This window comes from Lissotriton vulgaris, chromosome 1_1 (genome assembly GCF_964263255.1).
Source record: "Lissotriton vulgaris chromosome 1_1, aLisVul1.2, whole genome shotgun sequence".
Lineage (NCBI taxonomy): Eukaryota > Metazoa > Chordata > Amphibia > Caudata > Salamandridae > Lissotriton > Lissotriton vulgaris.
In genome coordinates, this window is record NC_141685.1 from 2,127,767,226 (window position 1) to 2,127,793,883 (window position 26,658).

The window sequence follows — 26,658 nt, forward strand, 5'->3', positions numbered from 1 at the left end:
TCCAGCAATGCATGCGGCAGACGACGGACTGGCTCAGAAGGCACTCACTGCAATTTAATAGCGGAAATACAGAGGTAATGTACTGCTCTGTAGGTAGGCTGCCCAGACAACTGCCTTCTGACTTCAGACTCTTACCAGAGGAGGAACCTTTAACTCCGGTCAGGAAAGTTCGTAATCTGGGGGTGTTGTTTGATGACGACCTCCAGATGGAATCATAGGCAAATAAGACCGCTAGCGTACGCTTCGCCTTTATTCGTATGCTACGGAAAATAATCTCTTTACTACCTAAATAGGCATGCCCTCTGGTGGTAAGTAGCACTGTGAGAATCAGGCTTGATTATCGCAACTCTCTATATCTGAGGGCCCCTGCGTACATCTTCCAGGGACTGCAAAGAATCCAGTCTCCAGCAGCCAAATTGGCCCTTGGTAGGCCACGGAGCTCTTCTACTACCCTGGCTCTGAGAGAGCTACACTGGCTGCCCATTAGGGAAAGGGTCCATTTTAAAGCCCTGTGTATGGTTTTCCGAGCTGTGCACGAACTAGGTCCTGTCCCCCTACAGGAAAGGTTCATGTGGTATCACCCCACAAGGCAGCTCCGCTCTTCTAGCGCTGGCCTGCTGATGATTCCCAAGTTTAGACGGGCCAGGTTAGGAGGAAGGGCTTTTAGCATGGCTGGCACCCGTCTATGGAATGAGCTCCCTCAGAACCTCAGACTAGTCAAAACTCTCTGTTAGAGTTTTGTAGGAACCTAAAAACCTGGCTTTATCCCAATACCTAAGTTCCTGCTCCTCCACTCTTCTCTGCTGCGACCTGCTTCCACTCTGATCTTACGTTTTTAGTCTGAAGCGCCAGGATACCCATAGGGTGACAGTAAGCGCCAAATAAGATCTATAATCCATCAATCAATCAGCGGCAGTTCCGAGGAACTGCACGCTGCAATGCATTGTCCTTCATCAGGGATGTATCACGCAGTGGTGGTTCCTATGTGGAGCTGCGTGGACATATGTCACTCTGCGTCGGTCCTGCCCAGAAGACCACAGCTGGGCTAGCACCCACTTCCAAGGATCCAGGACTGGGTGGCACCACTTGGGTGGCACAACTTACAGGAGAAAGAGTCCAAGTTCTGGGTTCCATGTGATTGGAGGCTTGTTTGTCCCTGAGGTTCTGATCAAGAGGCCAGCCAACTAGCCCTTAGAGTCACTCTGGGAGTCCTCGGTACAAGATGCAGGCGCAGTCCTTTTGACAGACAGCAGGGCAGCAGGCAGCAGGACTGCAGAGTAACAGGGCAGCGGTGCAACAGTGTGGCAAAGTAACAAAGTCCTTCTTTTAGTAGAACAGCACAGCAGTCCTTCTGAGTCTTCCACAGATGCGGAAATGTACATGGTGCCAGCTTTGAAGTAGAAGAATGTTCTCGAAGTTTCCACCCACAGAGGTATTTGGTATTTCCTGCCTCCCTGCGCAGCTTGTCTGAGGTGTCAAAGGATTAGTGTCAAACCCTCTGTGAATTGCTAAGGCAGAGCCTTTATGATTTACACGTGTGGTAGGTGATAGTTTAACCCCCTAACAAGTCAGAGATGGCTCATCCTGCCAAAACCTATTCCCCCTTTGCCTTACTGTCTGGGAGCAATACACATATACCAACTTCCAGCTACACTTAGTCATGGGACCCAGAATACAGGCTGCAGGCACCAAATGGTTAGTATAAGAAAATACCAACTTTCTAATAGTGGCATTTTCAGAATTGTGACTTAAATTCTGACCTTACCATTAAAAAAAGTTTTGAATTGCAATTCTGTAGTCACCAAACTTGATATTCGGACCTGTTCTCGATTGAAATTCATCACTTATTAAATGTAATAAGGTAACCCGGGAGAGGCAGGCCTTGAAGTAGTAAAAAGTGAATTTAAATGTGTTTTTCTACCAGGACTAATATGTATTAAAAAGAAAAGTTTAGGCTTGGCAAACGGTTCATTTCTCAGGTCGAAATAGAAGTTTGAAACTGAACACACAGGCTGCAATGGCAGAACTGAGACATGTTTTAAAAGGCTACATAAGTGGGCGCCTCAATCAGTGCTTCAGGCCCACCAGTACTATTTAATTTACAGGCCCTGGGTACACGTAGTTCCACTCTGCTAGGGATTTACAAGTAAATTAAATGTGCCAATTGGGTGTAAGCCAATGTTACCAACTTTTAGGGAGTGCGTACATGCACTTTAGCACTGGTTAGCAGTGGTGAAGAGTCCTAATGCCACCAAAATTGACATCATTAAAACTGGAAGTAAAAAGGTAAAACTATTAAGGGAAGACCACCCTTAGGCTGACAGGTCTAACAAAAAACATAAGTGTTAGGGCTCACAGTGTTTCTCTGGAGGCAGCTTGCACCAATTACTGCCCCTGCATGTGCTGCCAAATGGTTGATATAATAAGAACTACTAAAGATCACCGCCTTATAAGTGTAACAATTTAGACAACTTAAAACTGTAAAAAATATTTGCATATAGACTCAGTAAACATCCCTACAGTTGTGCTCACCTCAAAAACTATAAAAAATAGATATTGGTATTCAGAAATAAGTACTGGTGCTGAGCACTGGCATACAACCGGCTCAAATTAAGCAGTGGATAGAACTTCATTTTTGTAATGGACATACAGGCTATGCTTTGAGGTTCTTCACAACAGGGAGGTTTAGCAGGAAAATTATAGCCAGATCATCCTCCACCCATCAATCAATTAAACAACAACATTTCTGGCCAGTAGGACTGGTGTAAGGGGGTGCCCACCTCAATCCAACAACTGTCTTCATCAATTGCACAGTATAATTCAGTCTTATTTACCCATTATTTTAATTATTTTATAAAACAGAGAAAGAAAGAAATGTCAGAACACTCATCACAAACCTACCCTAACAAACACACACAGAAAATGTGAAAAGTACCTCATGTGCGCAACACCAGAGGAGCTACTGGCAGGTTCTCACCAGCTTGCCCACGCTCGCATCATCACTGGTACCTTTCTCGTGTAGAAAGAAAGTTTGTGTCCAGTAAAGAAAGTGTAAAGAGGTGAAAATGGTGATGAATATATCTTCAGAGAGGAAGAGAAAAAAACCCAGTGATAAACGAGAGACAATATGCCTCAAAGATAATCAGTAACATTGAGCCAAAGCTCACACTTATGGTTTGACCCTCTTTAATCCGAATAATGAGCTTGCTCAATATTAAAAACAAAGCATGTTGCAAACCGATTCAAAGTAGGCCAACATGTTTTATTGCCTTTATGTCTTTTTGGCAAATTTGTCAGGGCTTTGAGGTCAACAATCACCTCACAGACATCCGACTTTATGTATAGAGTGACAGGTGGAAGCCAAGGGCCTGCATACCAGCTTTCACCACGCCAAAGGGTGTGTACCTTTTACACTCGACCCTTATAAACAGCACCTGCGTTGCTTACAACTTCATCACATCCTTCTGTCCGTCACACGTTATCTCATCCTTGCGAGAAGGTTGGGCACCCACAGAGTACATGCTGGTCCTGTTCAAGAACAAAAGAGGACTGTACCTGCTCTAAGTGTCCTGAGAAGAGCTGTGACAACAGGACCTGCCTCCCCTTTGTACCCAGGAGAAAGAAGTGGACTCCAAAGGTCATAAGGCTAGTATCCTGTTCAAGCTACATGGACACAGCAAGTTACATGAGGCCTTTTCTGCAACTACCTAGCTGAACAGTTCCAACTGAACCTTCCTGGCCTCTGCTGAAGAGAGTCCTTTATCCCCAAGTGCTGTCCCCTAAGACCTGACTTCTTGGTTGGTATTAAAGTGTACTCCTCCTACCTTTTCCTAAAATGTGGGATTTGCAAACATTTTGGCTTCAAAGACCTCCAGAGGACCAGGACCAACCTGGCATGGTGATCCAACCTCAATGCACCTGAAGCAGGAAATAGTCAAGCTTGGCAAAAGTGGGGGTTGACATACTGAGCAATGTCACAAATACAAACTCACTATTGGCCAACACCTCACAATCTGTAGTTTCAAGTTAATAATTCAAGCAAGTCACAGAAATATCTCTATTGTTGGACTAACCCCTAACAGGCAATTTTGTCATTGTTTGTTTGTTGTGAATAAAACCCAAAAGTGACTATGTTACAAAATATTAAGGTGAAAATAGTGTAATCATTGCACGTTTCTAATTTAACATCACAACCCATTACAACCCACACCCAAAAGCTCACGGTTCCATGCAGGAATAACCGCTTGGAAACTTTGTGGTTATTTCATTGATGCTTCCTAGGTTCTATTGATTCTAGGACCTTCAGGGGTAACACTACATCATCCATCTTTGAACTAGTTCCAACACAGAATGTCCATCGACTCTCCATTCTGTATGGCACATTGTTTCTGTTTAATGAAGGGCCTCATTCAGCCATGGCAGTCTGTCCTCCACTGGCCTGCCAGGCCAGCGGAGACTACACCGCCTGATCCCCTGGTGGAGGACGAGCTGACAGGGATATTAAACCATGAGTGGAGGATCCGCACTGGTGACTCCACTGGTGGCTGAAATTAAAGTAGGGGGGGATGCCATGCTTTTGCGGGTTTGTTTTCGGCCTCGTCTGATGGTCCAGGTCACAGGAATAGGGCAGTGGCAAACAAAACATGGCAAACTCAAGATCCCCTAAAGACAGTTTATAATAAGCATCTTAAATGTTGCAACATAAAGCAACTTGAACATGAAACAGCATAACAAAACACATGTGGACTAGGGTGACCAACCGTCCGTAAAATTTCAAGGACCGTCCGTAATTGGGACTTCAGGTATGTTGTCCGTGAGGATCCCTTTTACGGACGCCTTTTGTCCATAATTTTGGCCATCACAGGGAGAAGCGCTGCTCCCCTGTGAGAGGCCCCACCCCCCTGATGGAGCCGCCTCGCACTCCTCCTGGAGCACAAGAGCAGCCCCACCCGCCCATTGTCATTCTGTATGCCGGGTTAAGTGCCACATACAGAATGACAATGGGGCAGCCTGGGGTGTTAAAAGCATGTGGCAGCCTCCTCCTGTCTCAGTGTACAGCAGGGCATTCTGTTAGATAAAAGGTAAACCGCCCATGCTGCAATGTTAGAGAACAGATCATTTAAAGAAGCCTGTAAAACAAGTTAAAAAGAACGGGTTTTCATTCTTTCTCTGTCTCGTCATTTAAGAACTGAAGTATTTTTAATAATATATTCAACAAAGCCATGGTTGCTGCTTTTTTATTTTAAGGAACCAGCAACCATTGACAACGCCAATAGTCCTGGCATGTTGTTGGTGTACTGATACTTGCTATATTATATATCTGTATATATCTGGATGCAATGACAGAAATAACATAATACCAGTCGGGCGCAACACTATGCTAAGAGCAGATGTTTAACCTTGGTGTTTTAAACTACCCTCTTAATTACATCAAACACCCCCTTTGAAGAGACCCCCCAATTTTTTTACACCACTTAAAGCCCTGGAAAAAACACCATGTCACAGTCACCTCAAATCCTGGCACTGTGCATCATGCATGACTCATGACGTCTACCTTTTCAGTCAGCCTATGTGCAGGGGCATAGTGAACTCTCCCCCACCACACCCCACCCCTTGCATTAGGAACTACAGCAAGGTGAAGTTCTTGATGGGCCTCTTCTGTCTGCAACTCTGCAGACAAAGGCTCAGCTCATAATGTGAAAAGGCGGGTGAGTAAATAAGTGAAGGAATGTGTGAATGGCTGGATGGATAACTGAAAAGATGAATGGATGAATGAAAGGAGGAATGGATAGATAATGAAAGAAAGGATGGGTGGATGGATGACTGAATGAGTGGAAGTATGGATGAGAGAAAAGGTAAATAGATGGATGTATGAGTGGAAGGGTAGATGGATGGGTAAAAGGGTGGATGGGTGTGTGAAAGGATGGGTGGATGGATGGATGAGTGAAAGGGTAGATGATGGGCGAGTGAATGGGTAGATGGATTCATTGATAAGTAAAAGGGTGAATGGATGGATGAGTGAAAGGGTGGATGTAAGGATTGATGAGTGAGTGAAAGGGAGTAGATGGAAAAAAGAATGGATAGATGAGTGAAGTGAAACGGTGGATAAGAGAACGGATGGGTGGATGAGTGAAAGGATGGATGAGTAATAGGATCAATGGATGGATTCATGAATGGATGAGTAGATGGGTGGGTGGGTGGATGGTTGCATAAGTGAAAGGGGGGTGGAGAGAGAAAGGGAGGATGAATGACTGAAATGGTGAATGGGTGGAAGGATAAGTGACTGGGTGGATGGATGAGTAAGTGAATGGATGGGTGGATGGGTAAAAGGGTAAATTGCTGGATGGGTGAGTGAATAGATGGATGGGTGGATGATGGGATGGATGACTGTATGGATGGATAGGGTCAAAGGGTGGGTAAATGAGTAATGGATGGAGGAGTGAAAGGGTGGATGGAGGGATGGATGAGCGAAATGATGGATGGAAGGATTTATGGTGGATAGGTTTGCAAATGGTTGAATATGTTTGGATATAGATGGGCACACAGATGAAAGGACAGAATGAATGGTGAAAGACTGAATGATGGATGAAAGAATGATTACACCCTGTAGCACCCATTATCTTAAGTAACATTTCCTATACATTGACTTCATGTTAATATGAGTCATTGTCTCTATGTAATGAGTGAGTGATGTAACGCACTCCAACACCCTGCCCTACATATTGGAATGAGCAAGACTATAAAAGAAATTAAATACACATGAGAGACCATCTATGTGAAGATGAGGGGCACCATTGGAGGGTGGTAGTAAGGCTGGACTGGCCAGACCGGGCATCGGATGTTTCCCTGGGAGGCTGGAAAGGGGGGGTTGTTTTGTTACAGGCGGCTGGAACTTCAAAGTTCCTTGTATATCCAATAGTTTTCAATCAACAATAAAAGCGGCCTCACTTATATTCAGGTGCGGTTCACCATTGTCTGGTGACTAATGTACCTGCTGGAGCGAGATGCGAATTTTGAATCATCTAAGGTAGCAAGCTGCGGGTATACTGAAAAACCGTGGAGTGTATGATTGTCTCAACCTAATATAAACTTATTTAGACTTGTACTTAGGTGGTTGTTTATTTCCTTACTTATATACTATTGCACGGCCACCTCTGACATGTCTGTAAAGCGTACCTTTTGTCCCGAAGTTTTGTCCTGAATTTTGACCTTTTGTCCTGAAATTTTGTCCTGAATTTAGTCCCTTGGTCCTGAATTGTTAAACTCACTGTCATGAATTTGCACCTAATTTGGTCACCCTAATGTGGACATCAATCTTGTTCAATTATCCACAATGTAGCATTTGATAAAGCAAAACAAATGCGCCACTGTTTCTAGACTGATGGTCTCTCTAAGACTCTCAGTCACGGGAGGTCGGTGTCCACTCACAGGTCTTCCAGCAGCGCAAGACACAATGAACATGATCGCACTTGCCTTGCACCCACAGACTAACCCCAGGCACGCTAAGCCCATTGGGTTCAAAGTTCTTCAGCCCCTCTCACGTGTGTTTCAGCTCAGCTGAGACAGCTCCCGGGCATACACACAGCCACACCCGAGTACTTCACATGTCTTTAAAAGACCATTTACTTGTTACTGCGGTGATGTTCATTGCGGAAAACATCCTTTACAAAGCAACTTTTAGTCCGCACTACCATTATGACGCAGCTATTACAACGCAAGTCGTTACAACGACTTGCGCTGGAGGGTGCTGTAGGATAGGGAATAGTTTAATTTTCTATCCAACACCTTCCCTACTATCCACGGGGACTGGAGTTGGTATAGAAAATTTAACTATTCCACTATCCAGCGCCCCCCAACGCAAGTCGTTGTAACGACTTGTGTTGTAAAAACTGTGTTGTAATGGCATGCGGAGTAAAAGCATGCGTTGTGATGATATATATCCGTTCATTGCGCCATGCGTAGTGGACACCGACCTCCCGTGACTGAGAGTCTTACAGAGACCATCAGTCTAGAAACAGTGGGCTGTTTAGTCGTGATTCTTTCCGCTTCTCATTACTTAAAAACAAACATTAAATCCCCTTTGCTTAATCGTGGGGCTTTCAGAGGTTACCATTATTTATTTGTTGATTGCTGCTCTTATGTAATTGTTGGATACTAAAAAATGTTTTCTCACATCTATTCAGGTCGACTGCTGTTTGTGAGGCAAAGAAGGCGAAAAGTTAATTATAGAGCACTGGATGACGAATCTTCTGTCCGTGATTTATTACAAACTTTGTCTAAGTCAGGACCCGCCCAGAAGGTGTGCCAGTATGTTCCTTTCAAGTCAACCACCCCACCCCCAGCATTACACTACACTTGCATTTCCCACTGGAGGTTGAACCCTGAAGAATCTTAACTCCACTTTCACGTGCAGCTCATCCCACAAGGCGGAGCTGGTCGCTTGGTGTACCGTTTGGAATACATGGACTGACCCCCTCACATCTCAAATGATTTATTCATTTTTCCTCCCTGGTATCCTGTTTTTTTGTAGGACATCTATCTTAACTGAGGGTGTAGATTCCTTGCATAATTTCTTTTGCTACCTAGGAACAGCAGGGAGATAACCTGGTCAAGCCAGAAGAGACCAAACAGGTCAACACATTAGAACAGGGCCGTAAAAATCAAGGGGGCAGTACGAGGGCCAAGAGCCATAAGGCGCAGTGGCGTCACTAGGGTTGGTGTCACCCGGTGCGGGTAACTCATAGTGTCACCCCCTCACGACTTACCGCATGGACCTCCTCCGCTCCAGTCCGCCAGTGGACACAGATGGCAAATAACGGGACCATACAGAATCCTTAGTAACGTTTGTAAATTTAGTTTCCTATATTTACAAAGGCCACAGAAATACACCTGTTATAGTTTAGTAAAAAAACTATAACTTCCACCCCATTATGCACTGGCCTTCAGCCAGGCAGTGCATCCACCCACAGGAAAACACCCAATCCATATTCTTGTCCTCTTAAAAACGGAAATTCACATGTCATGAGTGTTATACTATTTAAGGTCATACGTGATCATGTTTGGGCAGAAGTTATATAGCTTTTTGACTAAACTATAACTGGTACATTTCCAAAGTTTTAGATTTTTTTAAACATTAGCTAATACCTCGTTCCAGCAACTAACTACAACATAAGTTTAACTTTAATCTTTCTGTGAATTTTTGTTTTTATTTTTTTTATGTAAATTAAGGTATTAGAAACTTAAAATGTCACTTTAGCCTTTGCTTTTTTCACTGAATTTCTGGGGTTCTTTAATCATATTCGAAAGTTGACCAAGTCCAAAACCTTCAAATTCAGCAAACCCCAGCTGTGCATGATCATTGTCCATGTGCTGCAGAGGTTGGCCGCAGGGTGTGGCCTTTGGCCAGGCACAGCACCCACTCCTTCTGCATGCACACAGCCCCAACAGTGCACCTCCTTTGGCCTTGTGCACCCATCATGCAATGTCTTCCTCCTTTTATAAAAACACCAAAAACATTTCAGGTACCGCTGTACTCTTATGGCATCCCAATCGCAAGCTTCCACCTCATGGTACCACAGAACAATGTAAGCTTCCTCATGAAGCTTGAGTAGTGACATAGTACCATGCGGTGGAAGCTTGCGAGATTCAGAGTACTGACATGACCGCCACAGCATTTTCATGAAAAGTTACGGCTGGCCAATCAGAACGTCAATTACGGCAGTACCATACCAGGTTTTGCAGTACCCCATTGGCTGACTGGAAAAAATGCTATCTCAGCAAGTAATTTTTCATTCACAAATCTCACATATGTGTCAGAGCGGTGTCCTGGTACTACTTCTGAACTGCTACGTTTTCGATACCCTACCAGTGCCCATGCAGCGCCTCTCGCTGTCCTGACACTTGACTGATGGACTAAGGTGCAGTCACATCCAGGACCTGCCCGAATCGCACGTCCCTGACACTCTATGCAGCACTGCCAGGAAGCACACATTGAAGGAATCACACATTGAATCAATTGCACGACAAGTGCACCCACTCTGCAGGTTTGTACAAGCACCCCAACTCTCACGTGGTCTGGGCATACACAACAGAATCCCTATCGGCGCTTCCCTGCCTCTCTGCAACACCCTTTCTCAACCCACCTCACATACATAGGAGGGCATTGGGATTTCTAACCATGAAGTAGAAGCCAGCCATCATTGCCCAGGGGTGCTCTGAGGTGGTATGAGCTGCCATCCCATGGGCACTTTAATAACAGCTTCCTCTCTTGTCTCGACTGCCTCTACTAACCCTCACAGGCCTTGCAGGAAATGTGTATGTTTTCTGTATCACTCAGTGTCAAGTGTGTCAATGCCAATTTCGAGAACTTCCCCCCTTTCCCACTGCGCCACTGCCAATTCATTGTTCTTTGCGAAAATGCGTCGTGAGTTTATTATTTGAGTTTTATATATAGCACTTTTCAAGACCGGACGGTATCAGAGCGCTTTACAATGGTACATGTTGCTATCAAAAAAATCAAATGTAAATAAATAAATCTAAAATCAGAACAGCTAATTCGAGTTCAACCAACTTGATATTACTCTCTCACCGTGACCGACTGCCTCAGGACCCAAGAAGTCAGTCCCACTGTCCCAAATTTGAAGGGGAAGCGACGGCGCTCGCTCCGCTGGCCATATCAAAGAAGATGGCATGCTGGCAGACTGGCAGTTGACTTCACATTAATTCTTTATCAGCGCACTGCACTGCATGCACTCCCCTGCGCTGGTCTCGTCTCCTCCCTGGCGCGTGACCGCTACGAGTCAGAGAGGAGCCCAGCGCGCGGGGGCTGTCCCAGGGCCGTCATTGGTGGCGCTAAAGATTGACGGCCCTGGGACCCACAAACTGGGTACGCCGCGGCGCGCATCCACATGACGTCACCAGCATCATCAAATGCATCATTACCACCGGTGCGTGCGAGCGTGCTGCAGTGCACACTCACTGCAGAGTATTTTACATTTGTAGGCAGGTGCCCAACTGCGCACTGTGGCGTGTGCTTGCGGTTGCTTGTACTCTAAATAAAAAGCACTGTCTGGCAGCAGAGGTGAGGGCGAGGCTGAGGCTCAGGCTGCACTCCACTGTGCAGTGCAAAGCGAGAGCGAGCCAGCCAGCAGCGTGACTTACCAGATTGGTGTCACCCCATGATGGGGTGACACCCAGGGCGGTCCGCACCCCCCGCACTCCCCTAGTGACGCCACTGATAAGGCGGGTGAGAACCCAGATCAGGAGCCCGCTGGAGCAGGGCCTCTTCCCACGGGCAATGGGACCTGCTAGAGTAGGACCCCACCCCAACTTACCTGAAACACGCTCTGGAGAATCTGCAGTTTAAACCAAAAAAACAGGCTGAAGGGTTGGGACGGCCCACCTCTTATAGAGGTCAAGGGTGATCTGGGTCAGCCATATTGGGAAAGGATGGGAGGCATGGGAGGCTAACTTCTTTTGCTTTGAAGGGTTCTGGTGTGGAGCTGAAGCTTACTTTGTTAATCATGTGGCGAGGAAGACTTACGAGGAGGAAATGCATGTTTTGCATAATCCATGTAGCACTCTAACTATCAAATACAAGGTTTTAACCTGTGCATTGTGCCCTCGTAAACCTGAAGTTACAATGCTTCTCTGAAGAGCTTTAATGAGAGCAAAATACACGCCAGGATCTCCTTTTACTTGTTCTAGGTTGTCTTGGATAGTATTATATTGATGAATAGCTATTTTTGTGCTTGTTGTGGAATCCTATGATTAAAAATTCGGCTAGAAAAACAGAAATTCGAGATCTGCAGATTTAGAGTGTTGGTAGTGGTTAAGTTGCGTGCTGTAAAATTGAGCCACTCTCTACCTAAACACAGCAGTGACTCCTCCGCTAAGGCGGAGAAGCATTGCCCCAATACTTTTCATCAGTGCAAAAAATGAAAAATAAAATCATAATGACACAATGGTATTATCGTTTTATTTTTTTGTGCGAACCAGGTTAGAGCCGAGCGGGACTGGTGAGCAGGGGGAGCAGGGAATATGTGCACATAAGTGCGCAAGACGGTTTGGCCGGCCGTCTTGGGCCAGCCAAACCACCATGAGCACTTAGCATGTTCTCCACCCAGGCTGTATTGCACAGCCTGGGTGGAGAACATGCACAGGCTCTTACTCCCTGTCCGAGCACTGAACCAGGCCCCCCAGAGCAATCATGACAATGCTGTCATTCTGGTGCCAGCAGCGCCATGATTGGCTTAAGGGAGCCTGTGTGCTTCCTGCTTCGAGGAGTCAGGAAGAGAAGTGCAGAATAGACGATGGAGGAGAGATGGCAGACGTGCAGATGTTTTATAAAAAATGTTTTCACCCCTTCGCTTCACCCCCGTTCCCTACCAGCTGCCACTGCCTAAACACAGGGAAATTCCTAAGGTTTCCTGATGACACAGGTCATAATTTAAGTGACACCCTAAGGTTTCAGATACTTGGCATTACCTTTTTTTGTTTGACTATCAGAATCACTATAGGATTTAAAATGGTTGCGTTTTCCTCCTTTTTCTGTGTTAATGGTTGAAGATAGTTACAAAGTTGTAAATATTTGTAGAAGTGATTATGGGGTATGTCAATCTTTTTGTGAAGAATTTCAAATGTCTGTAATTTCTCTTCTTGTCACAACTGAGAGAGACAGTTCAGACTTTGTACATCCCATGTGTCTACATTGACTTTGTCTATTCCTCTTGCAAAGTCTAAGTGGGTCCTTATGGGGGCCTGTATGGGTTTATTTGTGGAGGTAATGTAAGGAATAGGTTTTGTGTTAGTGTTACCACAAGAGTAACCATAGTTTTAAGCTAAGGATTAGGTTTTATGTTAGGGTCACAGTAAACAATGGATTTGAGGGTAATGCTCATGTACCCCTGCCCTGAGTGCTCAACTGTACTGTTGTCTGGATCCCTAATGCTGATTTTCGTTGTTATCGATGGTAAAGCTGTCATCCTTAGGGTGGTCTTCCCCAAACTTTTTGCCTACTTGTCGCCTCTTTTTGCTGATTTTTTTTGTTGGCCTTAGGACTCTGATCACTTCACCACTGCTGACCAGTGCTAAAGTGCATGTGCTTCCCTAAACAAGGTAACCTTGGTGTGTACCTAATTGGCAAATGTAGTTTAGTTGTAAGTCCCTTGAAAAGTGGTATACCATTTACCCAGGGCCTGTAACCTAAATGCTACAAGTGGGCCTGCAGCATTGAGTATGCCTCCCACACAAGACGCATTTCTAACCTATCTCATTCCTGCCATTGCAGGGCCTGTGTGTGCAGTTTACTTCGACTTTGCATTTAAAAATACTTGCCATTGTTTAAACACCCCTTTTATTGCACATAAGTCACCCCTAAGGTAGGATCTAGGTAGCCCATATGGCAGGATATGGTGCAAGTAAAAGGTAGGACATGTACTTTTAAATGTTGCATGTCCTGGTAGTCACAAAGAGCTACATTTGTTTTTTCACTGCTCTTAAGTCTACTCCTCTCATGAGTTATCATTGGGAATTCCTTAATACACTCTAAGCTGGTCAGAAAGAAGTAGCTGCATCATGTTTTATTTCTTTGGAATGGTAATGATAAATCTTCTTTAATAGTTAAGTTGGATTTAACATTAATATTTTTAAAATGCCATTGTTCGAAAGTGAGCTTTTCTCTGTTCTTACTGCTCTGTGTGCCTGCAGCATGTCTACAATAAACAACTACGGTGGATGACAGCTACATTTTGTGCATTCCCTCAAGACAGCCGCACATACATGAAGGGTAGGTATGACATAGAACTCATCTGCATTCTGATAGCTCTTCTTGAGCAGGAAGAGAGGGGGGATTGACACATAGACCTGAATAGGCCATGTCCTGTTTCCTCCACAAAGGGCTGATTACCCCATACTGATATTCTGGGGCCAGGGTTGGGATGAACAAGCCTGTGTGCACTTCAAGACAACTGTGTGTAAGTACTCAGGCTCTGACTCTACCAAGGTAGTACACTACAGGACCTGTGAAGAACGTTACCAGGAGTAGAGCCTGCTGTGCTACAAGTAGTATCACTCTGCTTGACTGCTGCTCTGGAAGAACTGCTTTTATGATTTGCTGTGCTGCCCTGCTGCCCTGCTGATATCTGCCCTGTTGAAAACAAGGACTGAACCCATCTCACTTGGACCCAGAGTGACTCCAATGGCTTGCTGGCTAGTACCCTATTCTGAAGTCTCAGGGCCATCAAGGACTTACTTCAACACTGTAACATTCTGTTGTGCTGATCCATCAAAACCAACGTATCAACCACTTTGTGCCAATAGGAACCGATGCATCAACATTCTACGCCAACGCGGCTACCACTCAACAATATTGCTTTGACGGACTGCTCTGCTCAATGGTGACACATGCATCACCTGCATCGTAAATGGGATCATCAAAGAAGCCTTTATTCATGGTGCGGATCAGAACCGACGCATCGCCTGCATCCACGGGATCGACTATGACACCTCGACCCCTCGCCACCTCCGCTCCTCGCATCGAGTCTTCGACAGCCACAATTTCTCAATCCAAGGTATTTTTTCAGCAGGACCTGCGTCAGTTCTGTAGCCGGCATACCCTCCATCACGGTGAGCATGAATTTGGATTTACCCCAGTCTAGCGTGACCAGATGTCCCCGGTTGGCGCTTTCTGACTCTAAGCACTATAATTTGATTCAATCTTTAAAAATTCATAACTCTGGTTCTACTTTTTGAATTTGCTCATTTTAGTCATTGTTTACTCGTAAAATTATTGTCTAGTTGTCTAACCTTTTGTGGAGTATTTTTGTGTTGTTTTCATTGTTTTGCTGTTTGTGTGTGTTGCACAAATACTTAACACATTGCCTCGTTAGATAAGCCTGAACGCACTGTGCCAAGCTACCAAAGGGTAAGCATGGGTTATCTATTAATGTGTATCTAGCTTGCCCCGACTAGAGTGGTTGTTCCTGTATCTACACTTTTCCCCAAGGGAGCATTTGACTGCTCGTCCACAGCTACCACTGAGAGTCGGTTCGCAGACAGTATATCGATGTACAAAATACAGATGTAAAAAATATTGATCTAAAAATATAGAATGCAAAAATACCGACTCCCTATACTTAAACAGGTAAGTACAAAGATATTAAAAAAAATACAGATGTCAAAAATATAGTTGTTGAAAATATTGATTTGTATGCATATATGAAATAAAATAATAAATATTAAATATGTTAAATAAAATGTATATAAAAAAAGTAGATTTAATATACATTTTAACAAATATAACAAATAAACTTAATTAAAAAAGTTAAACACAAATTCGTAATTAATATATATATATATACTTTAAAACAATCAATAAACTATTCATTTTAATTTATTTTATAATGTTTAAATCATATAAAAAAACTTCAAATATGTATATTATTCTTTGCACAAAGCTGTTATGACGCATTTCGGACAACACAGTGTCCTTGATCACATGCGGAAACGCAATACGCTACTACTTTCTATGTTGTTATGCTCACCTCCCCTGTGTCACATGGTACATAGACATAGACATCATGCTGTGTTTTGGCACCCAAAGTAGCCTGTTTTCTTTCTCCGATTGCTTGCTCATTTGGGGCCCGATGTAGGTGGCAAATACCGGTCGGAAACGGCCGAATTCAGCCGCTTCCAACCGGTATTTGGCATCTTGAGATGTAGGGGGCCAGATTTTACAGATTCTGTAAATTTACCGAATCGGTAAATTTACAGAATCTGTAAAATACTGAATCGGTATTTTTACCGATTCGGTAATTCCTAGATGTAGGTGGGACTCTTCTGAGTCCCAAAGGCCCTACAAATTCGGTATTTTACCACCCAATCCAATTGGGTGTTAAAATACCGAATTCAGGTGTGCATGCACATGTGTGCATGCACACCTAGCCATGTGACAAACAGACATGCTCCTAGGGCATGTCTGTGTGCCACATAGCGCACATGCCTATTTTTGGGGAGCCAGAGGGTGTCAAAGTGACACCCCCTGCAACCTTGCAAAATTCGGTATTTACCGATTCTGTAATTACAGAATCGGTATTGCCCATTGATTCCTATGGGCTTTAAGGCCCATAGGAATCAATGGGCAATACCGATTCGGTATTTACAGATTCGGTAATTACCGAATCTTAACGATTCGGTATTTACAGAATCTGTAATACCTACATCTCCCCCCTTCATATTTACAGACTCTTAAATACCGAATCGGTAAAATTCGGTATTTAAGATTCGGTAAATATGAATTACCTGCATCTGGCCCTTAGACGCTTAGCTCGAAGTTTTAATAATCAAAGTTGTGGTTAAACGGGCAATAATGTAGTGAGTCCGCCTTAAGTGTATGCGGGACCGTGTCATTCATCATATTCATATTGCAATCTTACTCAATACATGATTAACATATGTTATTTCTCTCAGCATTAGCTTACTAAAACCATGTATATATCCTGAATAAATGAATACCTTTGTATTTAAATATTTTAAAATACTTTAAAACCAGTATAGCTGCTTAAATGCATTACCATTTTATGATTATCATATCAGATGTTATATCAAATCTGATGGCCTGACCTGTGCAAAAATTGCCTCACATTAAATACCATAAAATCAGGATTATTCCAAGAGGGCCCCCAGAAGGAAAATATCACCTCTTAATGTAATATTAGCCCTATGCCTGCATAAATGCTTTACTGGCGTGGCCCCCTCTGTTTTTCACTGAACTATTTAAAACTCTTTAAACTTAAATTTCCCACTCCAGTCAGTGCAACAGTAGGGAAAGTGAGGGATAGTGGAGGGGTACAAATTAATATTCCCACTCCAGTGAGTACAATAGTAGGGAAAGTGTTGCATAGCGGAGGGGTAAACATTACTATTCCCATTCTAGTGAGTGTAACAGTAGGGAAAGTGTTGAATAGCAGAGGGGTACAAATTACTATTCCCACTCCACTGAGTGCAACAGTAAGAAAAGTGTTGGATAGCCGAGAGGTAAAAATGACTAATCCCACTCCAGTGAGTGTAACGATTCACACTCCAATCAGTGCAGCAGTAGGGCAACTGTTGAATAGCGGAGGGGTAAACATTATTATTCCCACTCCAGTCAGTGCAACAGTAGGGAAATTGTAGGATTGCGGAGGGGTAAAAATTACTATTCCCACTCAAATATTGTATAGTGGCAGGATAAAATGTACCATTCCCACTCCAATCAGTGCAACAGTAGGTAAATTGTTGGTTAGCAGAGGGGTAAAAATGAATGTTCCCACTCCAGTCAGTGCAACAGTAGGGAAATTGTAGGATTGCGGAGGGGTAAAAATTACTATTCCCACTCAAATATTGTATAGTGGTGGGATAAAATGTACCATTCCCACTCCAATCAGTGCAACAGTAGGTAAATTGTTGGATAGCAGAGGGGTAAAAATGAATATTCCCACTCCAGTCAGTGCAACAGTAGGGAAAGTGTTGGATTGCGAAGGGGTGAAAATGACTATTCTCACTCCAAGAATTGTAATAGTAGCGAAAGTGTTGGCTAGCGGAGGGGTAAAAATTACTATTCCTCTCCAATGAGGGCAACAGTATGGAAAGTGTTGGATAGCGGAGGCATACAAATTACTATTCCTACTCCAGTGAGTGTAATAGTACAGAAAGTGTTGGCTAGCGGAGTGGTAAAAATTACTTTTCCCACTACATTGAGTGTAATAGTAGGGAAAGTGTTGGATAGAGGAGGGGTACAAATTACTATTTCCACTGCAGTGAGTGCAACATTAGGGAAAGTGTTGGATAGCGGACAGTTAAAAACTGCTAGTCCCACTCCAGTGAATGTAACAGTACGGAAAGTGTTGGATAACGGAGTAAAAATTAATGTTCCCACTCCAGTGAGTGTAACAGTAGGGACATTTTTGGATTGCGGAGGGGTAAAATTTAATATTCCCACTCAAGTAATTGTAATAGTAGTGTTTGTATAGCGGAGGGGTAACAAATACTATTCCCACTCCAGTTAGTGCAACAGTAGGGCAAGTTTTGGATAGAGGAGGGGTACAAATTACTATTCCCACTCCAGTGAGTGCAACATTAGAGAAAGTGTTGGCTAGCGGAGAGGTAAAACATTTTATTCCCACTCCAGTGAGTGTAACAGTAGGGAAAGTTTTGGATAGCAGAGGTGTAAACATTACTATTCCCACCCCAGTGAGTGTAACAGTAGGGAGAGTGTTGGAGTGTGGAGGGATAACATTTACCATTCCCACTCCAATCAGTGCAACAGTAGAGAAAGTGTTGGATAGCGGCGAAGTAGAAATCAATATTCCCACTCCAGTCAGTGCAACAGTTGGGAAATTGTTAGATTACGGAAGAGTAAAAATGAACCCTGGGCATAATACTACGCTACGCTGACTCGCACGGAGTACAGTACCAAAACTTTGCTTAATTATGTAGTGTAGCAGCTAAACAAACAACATCCTCAGAAGCTTTGAAAAAACTATTTGACATGCTTAAAAGCATGTAACCAACGCACAAAAGTAAACTTTCACAATGAAAACATTAGGCAATGGGAGAGCTGGTGATTTTGGGGTGCCCCCTAACTTAGGGGGAGTACCAAGCAGATGCCTTGAACAGAAAGATCATAAACAAAAAGCACATTTTGTTGAACTTCAGTGGTGGTCCCATCCTCTTAGGACCACCCCAAGCACAGTAATTGGCAAAAAAACAATCCCAACCAAAGGCTCTGCAAAGCATTATGGGAAGAGATTAGCAGTGGGCAGTGAATATTATAGTATCCAATATCAAAATAATTCTACGGAATTTTGTTGAGAAGACTAAGGGAGATAGGGGGTAACATGACCCGCCATGAAATGGTTTCAGTCCTTTTTACAGGGTAGGCAGCAAGCGGTGGCTCTTTCACCCTTTCAATCCTCTTTTACCAATATTTTGCACGGTGTACCGCAGGGCTCGGCCATCAGCCCTATACTATTTAACATTTATATGAAACCACTAATGACAGTCATCAGAAAACATAACATCAACATTAAAAATTATGCTAATGACACCCAGTTGAATATTTCACTGGAGGGGGAACAATCTACTTCATTGGAAGGGGTTCATAGTTGTTTGCGGGACACAGTACTGTGGCTTAAGGAAAACTCGTTGCAATTTAATGGTGACAAAACGGAGGTGCTGTACTGCCCCGTGGAAAGAGTCCCTCGTGGGCTGCCTAGCAACTTTTGGCCTTTAGACACCTCAACCCCATTGGAACCTGTAAAGACAGTCCGTAACCTAGGCGTCATCTTTGACTGTCAGCTAACGCTAGAAGCGCAGGTGACAAAAATAGTGGGTTGTTGCCTGGCCATCATTAGGTCACTGAGGAAGATTTTTACCCTGCTGCGTTCTATGGCTCGCACAGTGATAGTGCATAGTACCATTCTGAGTAGATTAGACTACTGTAACACTCTATTGCTGGAAGCTCCCAACTTCCTATTGGATAAGTTACAGAGAATACAATCTATGGCAGCCAAATTGGCCCTGGGTTGGCCTAGAAGGTCTTCTTCCTCATAGGCTTTAGCAGAACTACACTGGCTGCCGCTAAGGCAAAGAGTTCAATTTAAATCTCTTTGCCTAGTGTTTAAGGCCCTCAATGGGAGGGGGTCGGTCTCCTTTCAAAAGAAATTCTCCTGGTATGCACCCATGAGAACCCTTCCTTCTTCAGGGGGCAAAGCTGGTGAAAGTACCTAAATTCAGGAAGGTGAGGTCAGGTGGCAGGTCTTTTGAGGTGGCGGCAGCAAGGCTCTGGAATGCCCTGCCTCTGGAACTCAGACAAACTAATGAGATTCTGCCTTTCAGGAAAAAGCTAAAAACATGGCTCTTTAATTACAAGTTGTAGTGTGGCCTCATGAGTGTGTATTTCTGAAAGGTTTAGCGCCAGGATGCCTGCAAGGTGACAGATGCGCTTTAGAAGAACAATAAATAATAATAATAAGTTTTGGACAGGAGAGGGGTAAAATGTACTATTATCACTCCAGTGAGTGCAACAGTAGGGAAAGTGTTGCATAGTAGAGAGGTAAAAATTACTATTCCCACTCCAGTGAGTGTAACAGTAGGGAAAGTGTTGAATAGGGGAGGGGTAAAATGTACTATTACCACTCCAGTGAGTACAACAGTAGGGAACGTGTTGCGTAGTAGAGAGGTAAAAATTACTATTCCCATTCCAGTGAGTGTATCAGTAGGAAAAGTTTTGAATAGCAGAGGTGTACAAATTTCTATGTGAGTGCAACAGTAGGAAAAGTGTTTTGGCTAGCAGAGGGGTAAAATGTACTATTCCCACTGCAATCAGTGCAACAGTAGGCAAAGTGTTCAATAGCGGAGGGGTAACAATTAATATTCTCACTACAGTTCAAAATGTATTAACAAGAAAAACATTTTAAAACAAAATAAATTAAAAAAATATAAATATGTTAAAAAATAAAATACAAATACATTTAATATAAAAAATAAAAACATGTTATAATGTTAAGTACATGACAAATACCTCCAAATATATTAAATTATATATATTTTTAATTACAAATTATTTAGAAACAAAAACATTAATTATTACATACATTTACATTTTTATTCCTGCCCTTTAACACCACACAATTCACAATCCACATCTACATTTTTTTTAATGTAGTACCATAATTAACATAATTAATTACCAATTAAAGAAATATTATTAATTTAAAAAAAATTTAAACTCATAAAAATGAACTAACTCCCCACAGGTTACCCCTATAATCTCCACAACCCAGAGCAAAAATGATACTGTAAGAAATTAATACTTATTTTCAAATAAATAACTAACAGCATTTAACAACTAATAATAAAGTACGTAAAATTAATTTACTAGTAAGTACATTTCTTTATCTGTTTAGTTAATAAAAACCCTTACAAAAGATAAGATGCCATAGTATTAAAAGAGTGCAAGAAAACGCTAGCCTGGAGATACATACATACATAATTAGAAGTTAAAATCGTTAATAAAAATGTCCTTTGAGCTTCAAGAGGGTGAGACATTTACGGAGGGAATAATTGCACAAGAATTGTAAGTTCAGGGTATGGATTGGGTCTTTGCTAAAGTTCCTCTCTTTTCCTAAAAGTTGGTGATGAATTTAACTGCTCTACAGATAAACTGAGGGTCCGCGGAGCACAGGACTTGTATGATCGCAGAATGACAAGTGCGAATACCATATTGTTTGAACTTCACTTTTAGCCTATTCTGGCGTTCCTGGTCCAATGTGGGACAAATGCAGATGAGGTGAATGAGATCTTGTTTTGCTGCACCGGTCGCACTCCTTGATGTCCGGGGTCCTCCATTTAGGTTGATCGGCATTGGTCGGCAGGTTCCCCAACCTTAGGCAAAGGTATTTGTGTTTAACATGTGATGAAAATGCGAGTTCCAGGTATGCTGCCAGCATGGACTTTTTGTATGATTGTATAGTCACCCAGGCATGTGAGCGATGGCTCAGGGCTAATTTGTCGTTGAGCAATGAATGCCTGTTGGCTGCCTTTTTTACCGCCTGTTTGAACGTTGGTACTGGAAGCTTGGTTTCTCAAAGTGCTAATAGTTTGGTGGTTTCAAGGGATTGTTGTAGGTATTTGGCGTACTGAGAATTCCGACTATTATGAATTGCTTCCCTCATGGCACGAAAGACCTCATTATCTTGATTCATCCAAATGCCATACCAGAATTTAACAGTATCATATTTTTTTCAACAGTACTTGAGACTGAAGGCCGAATTCGAGTCGCACTTGTGCGGGTGATGCGTTGTGGTAGGCCAAATACGCGCTTGTATACTTTTGTTTGGATTTTGTCTATTAGCTGTGCGCTTTTTCCGTGATGTAACACGCTTCCATAGGCTATAGTTGGAAGTAGCTTGGCTTTCATTGCAGTTAGTAGTGGGTTGAACAGAGGGCCTTTAGGTTTGATGGCTAAGCTGCTAAATGCGTGCAACAGGGCAGTGCCCTTCTTTTCGATGGTGTTGAGATGCATGGAGAAATTGGGTCGCTTGTCCAGTGGGATCCCAAAATACTTATAGCTTTCCACTACTTCCAGTTTGCTGTTATCTATTTCCAGGATTGGTGGTGCTTTGGGGCGGCGTGTTATTACCATAATCTTTGTTTTCTTGTTATTTATTTCTAGCAGGTTCTGTTTTGTGATCCTGTTAATTCATGCAGGAGACGCTGTAGGCCTATTTTCGTGTGGCTAAGAAGGACCAAATTGTCGGCATAGGATAAGTGTGTTAAACTTAGGTTTCCTAGCCGCTGTGGATGAGCATTGATCCTGTCTAGCCTCGATGTCATGTCAGCCATAAATAAGTTGAAGAGGTGTGGGGCCAGAACGCAGCCTTGTTTGAGATCATCACGCGTGCTGATCTTCCGAGTTAGCAGCTTACCGTTGTCGATCTTTACCTGCATCCAGGTGTTGGTGTACAGGTCCATTATTGGGGTTAAGATTGAGTCCGGCAGGCCCTGCTGCTTCAATTGGGACCAGAGTAGTTGCCTGCTGACACGGTCGAACGCCGCCCTAAAGTCTATGAAACAGGCGTAGAGTGCCTGATGATTTTGAAAGGTTTTTCCACTATTAAGCTGAGCGCCATTGTATTTGCTGTAGGGCCCATGCCACGGCGGAACCCTGTCTGATTTATCGGGACTCTATTGTTGTCTTCGGACCATTGTGCAAGATCAGCTAATACCAGGGATGCGTAATATTTTGCTTCCGCGTCGATGAGTGCTATAAGGCGGTAGTTGGCTGGATTCTTACGATCTCCACCTTTATAGATTGGATTAATGATCACCCCTCTCCAGCTTTCAGGGAGCCGACTAGTGTTGTTCATTGCCCGGAATAGGAGGTTGAAGTTACGGGCCCAGTAGTGGGGATCCTCCTTATAAATTGCCTGGGGGACGCCATTAGGTCCCGGTGCACTGTCTTGCCTACTTTTCTTTATTATTTGTAGTATTTGGGGTACATCATCTGTCCACGGTGGTTGGTCTGAACCCTCCTGTTGGTTCCCCGGGACGTTTGACCAAATACAGACATTGTCCTTCACAGCCGCAGTTTTTGATGCTCTAGGTGCCCTTATTTCAGATGTTATCGGCAGCGTCTGCAATTCTATCGAAAAGGTGTCGACTAGGTACTGGACCCATGCGTTTTCAGTGATGCAGGTTGCGCTTATGGTTTGTGCTGGTCTGTTCAAAGAATTAATTTGCAACCAGAATGCCTTGGAGTCAGACTTTTTTATAATGTGTAGCATTTTGGCCCAAAAGTCGGTGACTCGGTTTTTCTTTTCGGTCCAAATTAGATTCTTATAATGCTTCCTTGTTGATCGGACTGCTGGCCAAATTTTTGAATTTGCATTGTGGCCTTGTGCTTGCCTTGTGAGCTTCCGCAGGCGTCTTCTTAAGGATAGTGTGGACTTTGTGAAAGCGGTGCCTCTCGTTGGATTGATCTTTTTTTTATGATTGACACCAGTCCTGGGTAGTTTGTTCAGGAAGTCAGACCAAATTTCTGGACACAGATCTTTTCCTTGGGTTAGCTTTTGGAATAGCTTCTAGGCGTCCTGCGCTATTTGTGGTAATGTGTTACTAGTCCACCTTAGTCACTTCAGGTTAATTGATGAAGTTTCACTGGCTGTCGTCGGTGCTTGTGAATACCTTGATGGAGCCAGTTTCATTTCAATGTGCTGCATTGAACGGTCGCTGTCTAAAGAGCATATTATTTGGACATTTTTTATTAGTCTTAATAGAGATAACAAGACTATGGTATAGTCCAAAATTGTACTTGTACTATGGCCTATGTAGGTGGTGAAAGGGGGTTTGTCCTGATTAGTTCTTCCATTTATCACCCATAATCCTAAATGCTCGAGGTCCCACATCAGCTGCCTACCCACTTTGTCTGTTTTCTTTGCGGGTGGAATCTCCTGGGATTTGACGCCCCAAAATTCATTCACTGTGACTATGTTGTCCTCGTCTTCCGGGCGATGTAGGAGATTAGTGTTGGAGTCGACACTAAGGATAATCCCCCATGCTGGTTGTTCAAGGCAGAAATCAGATACAATGTTACAGATGCGTTTGAAGAGGTCTTTTTTAACTGTGATATTCGGATGTGTGTATATGTTGATTAGAATAATGGTTCCAGTTTTGGTCTCTTTTATCCTTTCCAATTTGATGATTTGCATGTCTGCCGCCGCTGTGGCTAATTGGGAGGCCTTAATGTTCAATGCGGTGGTTATATAGACCGACAGTCCCCTTTTGCACGGCCATGACGCTGAGTGCGGGTCCCACTGATGTGAAAGCATAATCTGCCTGGTACATCAATTGGCTCCATTAACCAAGTTTCATGTAGGGCTATGATGTCATACTTATCCCAAGAATCGGTTTTTCTACTCTCATTTAAAATGCATTTTTTACCGGCGATGTTCCAAGAGAGAAGTTTTATTGACTTTCCTTTGGTTTTACAGTTTCAGTCATCATTAGAACGCTGTTTCTGTCTATTCTGGTGTTCATTATTAATAAATTCAGCCCCCTTGGCACTTTGCAAGACTGAATATACTGGTCGAATTGCCCATGATGGTCTTCTATTTTGCGACGCTTCCTGAGTAGGGGAGATGGATAACCCGGTTTTATTTATTCTTTGATAGTGATTACCCACTCTTCAAATTTGGCAGATTCCGTAAGAATATTTTTAATGATTCCCACATTCCTCCAAGTTGCCAGGGTGCCTTCCTTAGTTGCGTTGCCACTGAGGGTAATGAATTTTATTGCTAGTAGGTCGGTGGATGTTATATGGTTAAGAGGGGATCGTCGTTGTCAAGTGAAGGATATTTCCTCGATTTAGGAAGTCTTGTGTGCCTTGTGCTTTGTAATTAGGGATGAGGAGTAGCCTTCCTACTGGTGCCTTTTTCATATCGTTAGTTTGCTCACAGCTGATGTGTGTGTGGTCGTTCGGCCGGGATCTCCGCGATTGGTGTCTTTCATGGTCCTTTTCCTCATCACATGGGTGTTTTAATATTTGGCTATGGGCGTCGTTCTGTGATTGTTCGCTTAATGTACTTGCCTTAGACTTTACTTTTAGGCAAGCTTGTTTTAGACCACCCATTTCTATGTAGTGCTCATGTTCACTTGCGGCGATCGCAGGGCAAGGTTCTATCCTTGTTGTGTTTATTGATCCTACACTTTGTTTCTGTGATTTTTGATCTGTGGTGATTATTACTTGTAATTGATCCTTAACATTCTTGTCCGTATTTGCTATGACTAGCCTGGCATTCTTTTTATCCCTTTTATCTGATGTGTAATTGGCTCCTGGGGTTATAATCGGGATGAAGGAGATCTTGTGGTTGTTGTCCACCCCTTCAGCGACCAACCTTTGGCATCCCTGTTTGTTTGGCTCGTACTTGTTTTGTTTGTGCTCCAATGTATGATGTTTTATACCCTGCTGAGGAGTACATACTGTTTGTCGGGGGTTATCCCCCGTGTCTTGCTGTTCGTACTTTAGACTCCCTGAGATTCTGTTCAATTGTGCGACCTGGGAGTCTGCAATTTCCAGATTCCAGTCTGTGCCGCTTGAAGTAGTCGATAAGCTTGCATGCTTGACATTGGCTGTGTCCATAGTTCCTAAATTTGTTGCGTGGACAGTCCCCTCTGTAAGCGTCAGTGTTTTTGATGTTTTTGATGTCACCATACAAACTAGGTCTTTTCGTATTTTGGGCGTGCATTTTTGTCCCTCATTTTTAAGCCCACTCTTTAAGGTTTTGTGCTCAATCTTAGTCTTTGTGAGTGGCTGATGTGGCCCCTCTTTGGGATCAAATTTAATTTTTGATTGAGTTTTTGCACAATTAAAGTAAGGCCTGCTTGTTGACAGGTAAGCAGTTTGTCAATTGATTTCAGTTTTTTCTCGTACGTTTTTTCTGGCGTTTAGTTAGACCTTTATGGTTGTTTAGATTTTTTTCCCCGTCCTGCTCAGGTTGATCTTTCTCTAAAGATTTATGGCTGTTGCTGTGCCTTGCATCGGGTTTGTCCCCTGTTGGTTTTGTTTCTTCTGTAAAATCATCAGTTATTTTTTTTGATGGTTTCTCTGGCTTCGTTTTTTGGTCTGTTATTTGTTGTACGACTGCTGCTGTTTGGTCTTCCTTCCTCTTTTCAAATTTAGCTATATCATTTATTGATGAGTTTTTACAATTGTCGAAGGTGATAAGATCACTTCCATTTGATATACTGTTGGTGCCCTGATTTGCATGCTTGCATTCCTGTAAGATGTCTTTGAGTATTGATGGCAGGTCCTTTAGTTTTTCTAGTATGGGACTACAGGTACATATCGGCGGCGGTGCCCAGGGGCGAATCTGGTCCTGGACGGTGTCAAATGTGTTGACCATAATGTCCAATTTTTTGTTTATGCTGGATATATGTTCAGCTATTGTACTAATGAGGTGTATTTGAATATCAAGTTTGTCTGACTGCATGTTTAGGGTTTTGATTGAGGTTTCAAGTATGCTGCCCAGTGTGCCGTGCAGAGTGATTATGGATTCCAGGTTTTCAGTAAGGTTGTGTTTTCCTGCTTGGTGGCATTGGTTTGCGTTATTATTATTATTT